We start from the raw sequence: 14,717 nt of genomic DNA, 5'->3' as shown, positions 1-14,717 counted from the left end.
CAGCCATTACATTCTTTGGTTTCAAGAAATGGTGCTTTTTGGTGGTGGCCTGTAGGCTTGGAAAGTCAGGCCTCAAGAAAGCTTGCAACAATAGATACGCCTTGAGAATCTGCATGAAGACTGATTTGCATTCACTAAGTGAGAAGGCTGCAATGTTGATTCCAGGTGGCAAGTTCAAAGTATTCCACTTGATTGCCTTGTAACAGCACATTCTTAGTGCATCTTCCAGTTATGAGGTCATAATGATTCAGAGTGCAGAAAGTAGTACGAAAGTCTAGAGTTCTGACTCCCAACAAGCAGGTCCAGTACATGCTGAATGTGGAAATTTTTTGTATCCCTGCTAGCTTTAAAATATCTGGTCTTTAGTAATTGTTACTTACAGAAATGGAGAATTACAATGTGGAAATCCAACCGCTCGTAACAAATCTCACACCATAAAATTGGTGTCATCTTTTGACCATGACATTGTTATTCTTCTTGCATGGAAGCAATCTGAAAGTGTAAATTGCACCTTTGAAGTCTGCAATGCTGCAGTTATCTTGCTGGTTGAAGGCCTGGAAAACCCATTACTGAAGTGAACTCACTCTACTGCACTCTTAAGTGGGTTTTTGCAGATAAGTCCACAAAAGTGGCTTTGTTTTGAAAAATATGTTTAGATCAGTTTTTATTGAACCTCAAATGCCTTTTGAAGCTGACTTTTAGCCCTCAAAATTACATCTTGATGTGAAGCACCGTGCCAGTTAGAACATATTTGACCCGTCTTAGACATCTTAAGAGTTCAAACCCATCTGTAATCAATTAAGGTATCTTTCCAATCATGGGTGGAAGAAATGAAGCTATTCCATATCAATGTGCTCAGCTAGGAAGATGAAATGAAAGCCTATCAAGGCATGTAGAATGTCACTTAAGGTCTTGGTAAGAACTCTGTTTTTATGGCTGCATATAAGGGCTTTCAAGAAGCATTTATAAGTACTTTTGGATGTATGGCTATTAGCTATAAAAATTCCCATGGTGGGCTGGTGTAAATAATTTATTTTATTAATATACCTCACATTATTTAGGAAAAGGCATGTAGATGCTAACCACCTAAATATAAAGGACCACATTACGGACTTTTTCTACTGACAGTGATGCTTCGGATCAATATTCAAAAGCACCGGATTTCAGAGGTGCTGGAGTCCAATTATCTCAAAATGACATGCATTAATATCTCAACTTTCCAGAATGGCTATGTATGCCAGCAGCACACAGGCTAGAAACGAACCTGAAAGTATGGTAGGAAGCATTACAAGGATACAGCCATATGAAGCAAGTATGGTAGGAAGCATTACAAGGATACAGCCATATGAAGCTCACCATCACGAGCATGTTCAAATTAAACAATGCTAAGCTTCTTCAGATTCACAAGGAAATGATGAACAAATCATTAGAATTTCTAAGAACTGTGAAACTGAAACACGAAGTTGGCATATGAAACTTATAACAAAGCCGTAATGATTTTTGCCTTGCTCGCCTAGGGCTTAATGATGTGGGGGTAGAAGACTCTTTTACCTCTAAAATTGAAAACTGTTCGATATGAAAATTTTTGGTTGGTTTGCTTTTTTACATTACGTGAATATTGAGCAAGAATTCTTCCTCTTCAAGCTCATTTATTAACTTTCCTTCTACCTTTGACTCTCCCTTGCAAAAACGCGGACACACGCCCACACGAATATTGAGTGCATAGATTGGACGCAAATAGATTTGTAATGTGCTTCGGGGGATGCGGGATGCGGAATGCAGGGATCCAACTCACACACCTGTAGAACTCAACCCACACAAGCTCCACTACACCATGACCCCATTGGCATTGAGTGCATAGTTTGTATGTTTCCATTTTATTATTGGTGTTTGGAAGTATACAAAAAAACAATTTTGCTGAACTTCTTTTAATATGGAATGAAAGGAAAATAAAAGTGAGCCACATAGTGGATCTTTTTTGATTCCCACATAGGGGATTGGAACATGATACTTGAACCGCTGGATAGATCATAGGGTGGCTGCACTTCTATTTGGCAAGAGAGAGAAAATTGGAGCCTTCTGCAGGCCTCTCACAAACTACAAGACATAGCATTTGTACCAAAAGCTTTGGCTCATAGGGTTAAAACACTCCTCTCCCGGGTAATATACTTGCATCAATACGATTTCTTTTTTGACAGAAGAATACAGGACGCCATTTTAAGCTAAGCCACGGCAATTGATGGGGCTCTTGCAAGTGGCCAAAAGTGTCTATTGATCAATCTAGGCTTTGAAAAGGCATATGACTGGAGATCTTGGGACTCCATCGTTCTCCCTCTGGAGGCAATGGGATTTGGTAAGAACTTAGAAGTTTTCTACTTATAATCAGACCTTTATATCTAATGCTGAAGCCCAGGTCCACATCATTGGAATGCTCTCCAAACCATTCCCATTAAAGAGGTCAGTCAGGCAGGCGTACCCCATAGTACCCCTCCTCTTTGCAATAATGACAGATCCATTATTGAGGATATTGGACTGGCTGATGTAGAAGGGCACCACCCTGAGGACTCTCAACCTACCAAATGGACAACAATTTTCCTCACAATTCTGTGGATGATAATTCTATCCTACTCGAAGCCCAGAAGGATCAAGTGGAGAAGTTTCTAGATACTTATGGCTCCTAGAATTCCGCCTAAAAGTGCTGAAGAAAAGAGAAAATTTCAGACACCTTGGCTGTCCATTAGGTCTTGGTGTGACTCAAAGCCAAGGGCTTTAATGGCTGAAAACTAAAGTGGTCACCAAAGTGCAGAAATGGAGCTGACAGACAGTCACACTAGGATCCGTCCCTGACTCCATGCTTGTGGCCACAGTTACATTTGTAGCTAGTATCTTTGCATTGGGCAAAGCAGCCAGGAAAGACATTGAAGGATTGTTCGAAACGTTTCTTTAGTCAAAAGAGAGTGGCCAAACGTGGCACTCAACACCCCAGGACGTGGTGACTGCCGAAAAAAAGGAAGGGGGTGTAGGCCTGGAACCAGTCCAGGACAAAGCTAATAGACTATGGTCGAAGCTGATGGAGAGGGTTGCTCTAATCAGCCATGGGCCGTGATTTGCAGGCAGATCATCACTCATAGTCCCTTGCAGTGTGGAGTATGGCCAGAGCTGAAGTGGGGAAGCATAACCTTCCAAACTCTCTACAGAGCTTGGAAAGATTAGACCAAGAATTCGCAGGGGTGGAAGATAGTGGTGGTAGAGGGGATGCCTCCTTGAACCAGTCGCTCTGGCTTCGCGACAGAGCTTACGAAGAGCTACTTGCCCCAATTCAAGCAAATGCTAGAATACCCAAGAGTCTTCATTCTAAGGGAGTACAGAGATGGAAAGATGTGTAGCAGCTCAGGCTTCTCACGCCAGAGAAGATCTCTCAGAAATGGCAGCGATCTGACAAAGGACTGCAGTGGCTTATAGAGGTCTTGGCAGAAAGGAGAGAGGCCTGGAGCACGTCGTCTATCAACAAGGATGTTCATCCTATGAAGTGTCTATTTGGGAATGCAGAGTTTCCAAGCTGCTCTGGAAGGAGGTTGGCAAATGGTTTGAAAGAGCTGAATTCCATGCAAGGTTCCAACACTAAAGAGTGTGTTCTTTGGCAAAGACCCACTACTTATTGAAGGAAGGTTCTTTGAAAATCTGCAATGTAGTCAGGGCTGTAGTCATATAAGATCTATCTGCAAACACAAAAAGGCCCTTGTATTTGCTAGGAAATCATGCTTCAATCCTCTAAACATAGCACTATGCAAAGAGGAGATTTTGATAGTCCTCAAGGGTCTATGTCAATAAGAGTAACTTTTTAGGATTGTGCCCAAAGCTTGGAGAAAAATAGCTCAATTTGCAACGTAGCTTCCCCCCAATGAAATTGGTTGATGTAAATATAATTTAAATCATATTAATATACTTTCACACTACAAAAGTAATTATAATTATGGGACAATCATTAGCGTAAGTCCTCTCCATTCTCTCGATGCTTATTCTCTCGTATAAGATTGCTTAACTTATGTTCTTAATGGCTTCATCAACATGTGTTCTTTTTTAGTCAAATTTCTCGTTGTATCATTTGCATATTGTAGCAACATTTTTTGGATTTGATATGTTGAGGTCTATAATGCTAAAATAAGGTTTAGTTAAGTCTTTTTTCAATTTGATTGCATGTGCACTTGTGCGCATGCACACACACAAATTGGAGCCACAAAAGCTATGATCAATGGCCTACAAATAGGATGGGTTATTTCTTAGGACCGTGATTGAAGGTATGGGTTGTAGTGGCAAGTGTATACTTGCTAATTATGATTTTTAAAATGTATTTCCTTGAGATTCCTTACTCTTCTAATTCATTATTAGTTAAGGTAGATTGAATTCATGCTCAGGTCATGACTTAAGCTAGATTGAAATCTAAGTCATGCTTTGGTAGTTAATATGGTAGGAAAACGTGCGAAAGGTCTATATTTGAATAACAAAGGTAGGGAACATGATATCCCTTCAAAAAGGTATGTCCTATCAAGCCATTAGAAATAGAAAACTCAATCCAAGGACCTCTTATACTCTTAAAATTTATAAGATTGGAAACCTTAGGGTAATGTAGGACCTTGAACCATCAAGCTATGAGTATAAGCATTCAAGATGTAAAAGTGTAAGTGGACAAAAGGAATCTCATTTTTAGACCAACCAAAGTAGGAGAAGATACATGAATTGAAGTAGTAAATTCTCAAATGATCATTATCTAGCAAGACCTTAGAAAACATTGATCCCCCTCAAAAAGAAAGAAGACTTCTATAATTTCCAATACCCTTCCATAATTTAAGATATGGTTGCATAAAGTTACTCATTTGTAAAGGAGGTCATTATTGTTTGGAAAGGAATATCCTTGTATATTACAAAAAGACCATGGTTGGTGATTGATACCTCATTCAAAAAAGTCCTAATTTCTTGTCCCGTGCGTTTATAGGTTGGGAAATCAAATTAAGTAAATGCAACCATAGAAGCATCTCAAGGTCCCCACTATTCCATCTGTTGTGATGATGGAGAAATAAGCATTAGATTAAGTAAATGCAATAGTAGAAGCATTTCAAGGTCCCCACTATGCCATCTATTGTGGTGATGGAGAAACAAGCTTATTAAGATAGTGGTTGATAGCTAGATAGTAGGAAGGCACCCATGAGTACTATATCTCTCCTATGATAATAGGAAGCCAACAAGGATCTAGCTTGTAATTCTTGGTCCTCCCCTAGGACATGGGTGTGTATCCTCATTACCTCTAGATATATTTGACGACTAGAATTCTAGACAATGGTTATCAACCCAATGAAGGAGCTTGGTAAAGAGCTATCATTGAAGAATAGTGTTATATATAAAATTATTATAGACAAAGAAATGTTTTCACATGTATGTTTATATTGTTATTGTGTCATGCGTTGAGAAAGATGCAAGGTATAAATGAAACCTAATTTCAAGTGTCAAACAACATGGTAGCATGTTTACTTAGAAAACTATAAATAACATGCATGTTTGCTGCAAAGTGGGTGGGTACTACACTTGTCGATGGGGTAGACCCTATAAGTCATGTAACTTTCTTTATTTTTGAATCACTAGACAATTGGTTAGACATAATAGAGCTTGAACCAACTTGTTTTGGGGAAGAGATAGTAAAGTATCAGTCTAATGAGACCATTGAAGCAATTGCCACTCTCCATGAACTAAATGTAAGTTGGTTGTTCTAAATAAACTACCTTTGATCCTACATATACAATGGCTTTAGAACTAGATAAACTTTATGATTGACCTAAACCAAATATCATGCTAAGATCCATGGTAGTGTTGAGAAAATGACACCTCCATTAAAAGGTAGTTTTAGTGTTCTCCTTGAAAAACCATTGATTAACTACCAAAGGATCTCATCTTGAATCTATTTAGGATCCAATTTATTACATAATTGCACTAATTGATGCCATAAAAGTCAAACTTCAAATAGGGGAGCTTATTAATCAAGGGTCTGTTAGGCTTAGTTCATTACCATAGGGAGGTCTATTAGTCTTCCAAAAGAAAAGGGTCAAATGTCAACAATTGTGCATTGAATCCATGGCCTCAAGCAATAATGAAGAATCAATATTCAATCCCTAGAATTTGATCTACTTGATTGGTGTTGGTAATCGAGTGTAATTTATTTAAGATCATGATATTACCAGGTCAAAATTAGAGCATGATGTATTGAAAATGTTCTTCTATATACACTCTATGCCAAGAAGAGTAGATACACCTTCTTTGCTCATATATTTGAATGCTTGGGATTCATTGTGAACAAGGGAGGAATTTCATTCAATAAGAAATAAAGTGTTTTGATGCAATAGAATGGCCATATCCTACTTTGAGATAAGTTTGTGAATTCTAGGGTACCACTAGTTGGAACCGCATTTTCATATAGATAATTCTAAGATAGATACAACTTTAACAATATTTCTCACATTTTCATATAGATAATTCTAAGATAGATACAACTTTAACAATATTTCTCAAGAAAAGCACAAAGATTATGTGGATGAAAGAACATTAGGAATCCTCTAATAATTTTTGTCAAGCTCTAGTGACCTCTTCCATCATGGAACTTCCTGACTTTAATTTACCATTTGAAGTAGTAATTGACATTGTAGTGTCATGGGAGGAGTCCTATAAGAAGAGAGCGATCAATTGCCTACACCTCCAACTTAAGAGTTATGAGTTAAACTATCCTATTCACAACCTTGCACTTCTAGCAATCACATATTCTCTCAAGTTATGGTGCTGTTACCTCCTTGGTAGCTAGTTCAAGTTAGTCACTAACCATAAAAAATAGATCCTTGATCAACCCAATCATAATACACATAGTTACTATTAGATTGACATTCCTTATGTATTTGTCTAACTTAAGATTATCTCTTAACCAAGGGACAATGCCATAGACTTAGTGAGAAGTCATTTGTGGGGAGTATTTTTTTCCTTGATCCTTCTCATGATCCCTAAAATGACTCATATAATTCAACTCTTAGATCCTCAAAATCCTTCAAAAAGGAAGAGGGATAGTGAGGTATTCACATTCCATAGTGATTCTCTTTAATTTAGCATCAACTATGTGTTCCATAATGAGAAAACCTCAAGCAAATGATCCTTCATGAGGCTCATGGCACACCTACTCTAGGACATCCATGCCATGCAAAAAAGCTCAAGATCTTCTCGGATTTTTCTTTGGCATACTCTCAAGAAGGATTCACTACAATATGTAATAAAACACTGTACTATTAAAGAACCAAGGTAGGAAGCATTGAGCTACATATGTAGGACATCATTCCTTGGTAAAGGATGCCCCACATGAAACGAGAGAATATAAGCACATATTACATTTATAGGTCTACCGACTATCAATGGAGGATTTGACTTCAGGTTGCAGTTGATTGACTATCCAAAGTAGCCCATAACATCCCATCAAAAATTACTTTCCAAGCTTTGTTCATAGCTAGAATCTTCAATAAATAAATATTACGACTCTATGGTTGGCTTGGTACAAAAAGTTAACCTTAGCAAAGACTATCACCCTTGATGGATAGATTGAATGTGTAATCTTGATGATTGAATATATGTTATGTGCATTTTGCTTTAAGGAGCCAAAAGTGTGGTACATTATACTACAATGAGTAGAGTTCACTCACAACTTTGAGTGTCTAGACAATTTAAATGTCTCTCTTGGAGGAACTATATGACTAGGAATGCATCACATCATTCAACTTTTTTGATCCCACCATTAAGGTAGACACATCTAAGAATATGCTAGAAAATATGGATGAGCAACTATAATAGATCCAAAAAGACATCAAATTCCCCAAGATAATCAAAAGTATTACATTGATTAACTTTGGTATTTAGGTATCTTTAAAGAATGTGACATGGTGTTTCTTGTGTTAGACCTACAAAGAGCTCTTTGACTATTGGCAAATGCAAGAATTTAAGACCTAGATTTTTGGAGCCTAGGTCATCACAAAGAAATTGGACTTCTTCACCATCTCTAAAAAGCAAAACATTATGTAACCATGTTTTACTTTTTGGTTAAGGTTGAACCTAGTAAGACTCATGTTGAATCCATATCAAGATTTAAAAATAGTAATGGAACAAACCACTCATTTAAACTCTATTAGAGATTTCAAAAAATTATTTCAAGAAATGCTATGTGATTTTAAGTAGGGTTATCTATATGAATTTTGGTTTGTAAAATAGCACCCCCCCTTCAATCCCCACATGCTCCCCCTAGCACGTTGCCTACATGTTGCCACCTAGCCCCCTGTCGCCATCATTAGTGACCATCCCCATGCTCCATCCACCATCTTATCATTCGTTCCCCCTCCCTTGTGGGCCCCTCGCCCAAGTAGAGTAGGCAAACGTTGCCATTCTCCACTTGTCCACCTCCATTAAACCACATCCATGCTGTAATCATAGGGGTGTACCCCAAAATAAATATAATGGTTATAACAAAATATACTCTCACCCATTTGTTAAAAGAAGCACTAATAATAATACAAATTTAAAAGTAATAAATAATCCCCCTTCTTCACTATATAAGGAATGGTCTTCCCCTCCCTCTAGTCCTCATACATCATCCATCATTGGCATTAGGGTTAGGATTTGACATGCAACTCTACTTTTCATGGAATAATTTTTTTCATACCTTGCCATTCCCAATGGTATGACACATTCAAACCTTGTAAATCCATTGACAATCATTGAAAATTTGTGATTTTCACATTATTACGATTATATGCATAAATCTATAAACAAAACACATAAACCATAATTATCATTGAAAGTGCTAAGCATATATGTCTTATAGTGATGTTTACACTACTTTATGACATATGATATGAAACAAATAACATGACATGAATATATAATGCAACTACAAGTAATGTACGATTTTCTTGTTATATGATATTATATACTCTAAATTGCTTTCAATTTTGGATGGACATTCCTCTTAATTACCCATCTACAAATATTTACCCAAAATCTTTAGACTTTTGTATATATTGGCAATCTTCTAAATTGTTAGTCCATTGAAAATTTCCATATTATTTTGCCATTCATAGGATGGGTTTGAAACCCTTGCATGGGTGGATGTCCATAAAATTGATTAGCATATATATATATATATATATATATATATATATATATATATATATATATGAGTGAGAGAGAGAGAGAGAGAGAGAGAGAGAGAGAGAGAGAGAGAGAGAGAGAGAGAGAGAGAGAGAGAGAGAGAGAGAGAGAGAGAGAGAGAGAGAGAGAGAGAGAGAGAGAGAGAGAGAGAGAGAGAGAGAGAGAGAGAGAGAGAGAGAGAGAGAGAGAGAGAGAGAGAGAGAGAGAGAGAGAGAGAATAAATCCAATGAAGGACTGGGATCTCATAAGGTGGAAGAAAATGGCCAAGGGTACATTACATGCACCTTCACAACACCCTTTTCTTATCTTATCTATCTTTCATTCCCAATGGCACCTAAACAATGTGTGGAAAATAATAATTGCTCTCATAACATTGGATCGAACTACCAAGTTATGTGCAAAATAAACTCTATTTTTACTTTTGGCCTTAGCATCAATACCTTATAGATAAGACACAAAGAGGAATCATACTTAAAAGAATGTAGAGAAATCATATCAACATCAATGGTAATTTGATTACCAAGATGATTGGTTATTTAAATGATAAGGATAATTTATTGGAAAGACCATGGACATGCTAGAAAATTATTAGAAAACTTTAGATAGCAACAAGATAATGGCTAAGCACTGCATTGAATTCCAAGTTATAAGGGATAGCTAAAGACATATGTAAGTAATGTTTTCTCATGTAATATCAAGCCCTAAAGGAGAGGTGTTAGGAGAGACTCAAAAGGGGAAAAGCATGATACACTTAAATGAAATGATGGGGGAGGATGAATTAATTGGTGAAAGAAATATCTCTTTCAAGTAATGATAGTAATATCTCCTATAAGATATGATGTGGAGATAATCTCTAATATCATGCGAGGACAAGGTTGCGTAAATGTTAGGAGAAAAACCAAACAAAGGTAAGTGCCTTATGGATTTCCAACAAGTTCTTGTTGTTAAACTAGTGCATGTTAGACTAAGACATAGTACTAAATAATGCTAGAATAATACACAAGAGAAGGTCTCTTGATAATGTTAGAAGAAATATAATGACTTCTTATTTAGCTCCTTATACTGGATTGATGCACATCTAGACGAAATTAGGAATTGTGCAATGGTAGCATAGTTCAGACATCGAGAAGCGTTAAAAAGTAGTGTTTTCCAAAGGCGTACCTAATGTCCTAGTAGGAACAGGATGTTGTCATTGAAGATAGAAATGGAGAAATAATGTTTATGCAAGATGGGCTTCCTGAAGTGGTGTCTAGTGTTACCATAGAATAGAAACTACAAAATAGTACCATAGCAATAGATATGATAGAATATATCATCAATTCATAAGTCATACCTTGTGAGTAGATGGAGATGTTATCATTGAAGATAGAGATGATAAAGTGGAGTCGGGTTGTGGATACCAATCTCATGTATGCATGAATGCGTTGTTGTGGAAGATAAGGATCTTGTAATGCTATTGAATGTTATTTTTGTGTGAGCCTAAAAAATGTTGATAAAATGTCGTGATTGAAATTTGGTTGTAAGTGGAATTATTGTTTAGTGAAAATGCTTGCACCAGATATGGTTGTTTGTGGAGGTGACTAAGATTGTGGATGTGACTAAGAAATGTATCATGGTATCATGGCTGTTGTGACATAATAAGATTATTATTGGTATATGCTCAAGTGAGTCTTACTGTCATGGCTTCCACATTAGGCCGATTATTGTTGTCTAGAGTGCAGATTGCCACTTGGACAATATGTTAAATGTGAGGAAGGTTTGCCCTTCTGGTGGCACGAGAACTAGTGGGACTTTGATCATTTAGGTAATAATTTCGGTGGCTCCTTTGATAGGAAAGAAATCCTCAATGAACATGTGCATGGTGATGGGCACTGGAGGGACTCCGATTAGAAGAGAGTCGTCACAACACTTGTTTGACCTAGATTAGGGGTTTAGGATATCCAATGGTAGGATATAAAAGGATGGAGACATTTTTGGATGAAGTTGAAGTATTTTGACAGTCTTGGTTGGAGGTTGGTCAAATTATTCTAGTAAAAGGAAATTATTTAATAAAGATAGTTTTCACTATTTTGGGTCATAAAGATGTGAAACAAACCTTGAGTGATAGGCAAAAGCTGTCTTACATGTCTCATAATGTGGTAGGACCTAATTAAATAACTAACCATATTGGGTGTTGTGGAAACCAAGTGGACAATGTCATGATGATGCTATTCGATAGATAGATAGACTTGATTAGTTGGGTGTTTTCCTAATTCAAGAAATAGAAATAGAGCTTATCAATGACTTTATTGATCCAATATCTTAGATCTTGACTAAGCATTGTTTTAGGGAACCGAGGCTAAGATTATGCCTTATGGGCAGAGGGGTCTAGCCTAGCTCCCTCTTGTCTCTCATTTTCTTTGAACCAAGTGCAGTGATTAGTCTACTCTTGGTTGGGTTTGGTTTTGTGAAAATACCTTCTCTAGTTGGATGCTAGATTGCTGCTAGAGATTGCTAGGTCATAGGTGCCTTAGGTTGATCATAGTGGGTTGAGACCAAAATTTGTTGTAAGGTAGACTTGGAAGTCAAATGACTAGCTAAGCCTGTAAATCCTAAGGGATCTAGATAGCACTGTTGCTTAGGAAAGGCATCCGAGTAACTACCAAATGTCCTTCCCCCTAGCTAGGCTAGGGGTGGGTACATCACACCTAAGATGGATTAGGAGTTTCATCTTGTCCTTTTCAAACTTTTTAAATGGTGGAATATCGGGGTTTGAATCATCACTCCTAGCCATCTTTGAGTTAGAATCTTCTATGGGTGGAGCATCAAAGGGTGTGTCTATCTCTTTATCAACTATTAGCACTTGTAGATTGAGAATTAGATCTAAGAATTGATATCCCCTTCATTCATAATCAAGCACTTCAAGATGCTCTATGCATTCCAACTTCGATTTGAGTAAGAGGGCTTGGGGTCCATTACTCTATTGTTTTGACATGGGTAGTTTAGTCAATAAAGTTAGTATTGGATTCATTTTGACTTTCATTCTCTATCAGTTCTCCCTCTTCTAGTGCACTTTCCTTCTCAATGTCCACACCTTTGATGAAGAGGTTGATGTGATAATAAAATAGGACTTGGTGAAGATTTGTTCATTGCCAATTGGGTCCATTAAGAAGTTCCTCGAAGATCAATGTGTTAGCTTCGAGTCTATTGTGGAAGTAAGGTCGCCATTGGCTCAATATCTTGCATAGTTCAAGCAGTGGTTGGAGGTTCCATAGTGAGGTGGTGGTGGGGTTGAACTCCAGATTAAGGTGATGGAGCTTGAGGTAAGGCCTTGAGATGGTTGTGATGGCTATAGAAAGTGTGTGGCTCAAGGTGAGGGCCTCATCGAGGGTGGTGATGCCTCAAGCTCTCGATGGTGGCATAGTGTAGCTAGGGTGATGATGCTATGGATATCCTTGGTGAAAGGCCTCGATGAAGGTGAGGTAAAGGTGAGGTTGAGATCGTGGGACCCTTGGTAGCTTGAGGTTATTTCCTCATGGCAAAAATGATGGTGGAGGGGATGGCAAGAGGAGTTCAGGTGAGTTGGGAGTAAGGTATGTTGAGAAGACTCCCATGTGTGGTGGATAGAGAGGGCTCGAAGTGGGTGTAAGCCCTCAAGGTATGTGGTTGTAGGAATGATTGTCCAATTCAAGGTAAGCAAGGTAGTATTCTCACCCAAGGTAGGTGTAAGTGGGATCAATTTGAGGCGAGTTATTTGAAGTACGTGATTCACTCGAGAAAATATGTGTCCCCTCAAAACAATCAAAAGAACCAACTTGAGACAAGTGTATACCACTATGATTAAGTGAATGTCCCAACTTATAGTAGTGACAAGGTAAGTGTCAACTAAAGGTATGCTCCTTTCAGGTACTAGATGTGTCAACGTTCATTCTAACTAAGTGAGCAATCAAGCATGAGTATCAAAGATAAGGCCCACTCAAGGTATTAGTGTTGTACTTCCACTTGAGATAGGAGGTTGTTCAACTCAAGGTGAGTAGGGAATATGAAAGCTTGAGGTGGATGCGACTCAAGGAACCAATCTCAAAATAGATGATGAAATAAACTTGAAGTATGACCAATAATAAGTTTGACTTGAGATATAGTCCAACTCCAATCTCCAACTCAGGGTAGTCCAACTAGAAGTAAGTATGATGAATCACTCGAGATAAGTGTTAGCATGTATGATCCACTCTAAATGAGCTTAGGAGTGGACTCCAGGTATTCACAAGAAAATATATCCTACATTAAGATGCCACTCAAGGCGAGTCTATAAGCCACTTCAAGGTATGAGTTGGTACTCAAAAGGAGATGGAGTGAGTGGGGGTAGATCTTGGAGTGATTACACTCGAGGTTAGTTGTGTTGCCACTCATGGCATATGGTAATGGCACTTAGAGCAAGTATGGCTCTACAATTCAAAGTAAACAAATTATCTTGAGATGAGTGATTTTAGCAACTCAAGTTGAGTTGAAATCAAATCCAAGAAAAAGTACTAAGGCTCTAATTAAGGCTACATGTGTCCCATGGTCAATGCTAGACCCAATATTGATTTTTTACCTAAAATGTATGATTTCTCACTTAAGGCCTTCCAAATGGAATGAATATCCCAAAAACACTCAAAATATGTACTTACAATCGTAAACTAACTTTTGAATGAGTTCATGGAGCCCCAAAAGTGTACCTAGCTACTGCCAATCAAAATTTAGTCAATTTATCGTGAAAAACTAGTAATTTTTTAGTCAAAGAAATAATGCACCATAGCCATACAACTCCTCAGCTATTAGTATAACTCTTTTAACCCCTAATGATTGGCAATTTATGAGCTCATCAGGCTCCATCGGCATATTGCAACTACCCAATATAATACCATATAATCATCATACATAAACCTATTTCAAACTCTAGACATAGTTGGTTAAAAATTAGTCCAATACAAAGATTCACTCAAAATAAGCATTGCCAATCCCAAAGTGACTAGCTAGTCTAGTGAAATATAGAGATTCACCCAAAATAATTATTGCTTATCCCAAAGTGACTAGCTAGTTAGTTAGGTTCCAACTAGCTAGTCTAGTATAATACTTGTCCAACTTTGTTACCTATCCCAAATAACCACTAAATTTAACAACAATCCTTCAATCCAAATTCATCCATACACGATCACTAATCACTACAATCTACGAATAGCTAGGCATTCACCCATTTAACTAGTTATCTCCCATAACTATTACCATGTCATCCATTGTTCATAATCAAGTAAAAATTAAGAAATACAATTACTTAAAAAAAAATACAATCACTACATCATCAATTATCATAGTCAAGTTTAAATCAATAAAAGTCAGAGATTTACCGATGTACATCCATCTTATGATACATAAGATTTCTTGCCTCTTGCTTAATCACTTAACACATTGACTTTGACTATACCAAGCAAGTGCATGCTTCTATTATTTGTATGCATACCTCCCAATCTAGTCTT

The sequence above is a fragment of the Lygodium microphyllum genome, chromosome 14 (genome assembly GCF_053477565.2).
Source record: "Lygodium microphyllum isolate KBCC chromosome 14, Lygodium_microphyllum_v1.1.10, whole genome shotgun sequence".
Lineage (NCBI taxonomy): Eukaryota > Viridiplantae > Streptophyta > Polypodiopsida > Schizaeales > Lygodiaceae > Lygodium > Lygodium microphyllum.
This window is presented reverse-complemented; position numbering follows the sequence as displayed.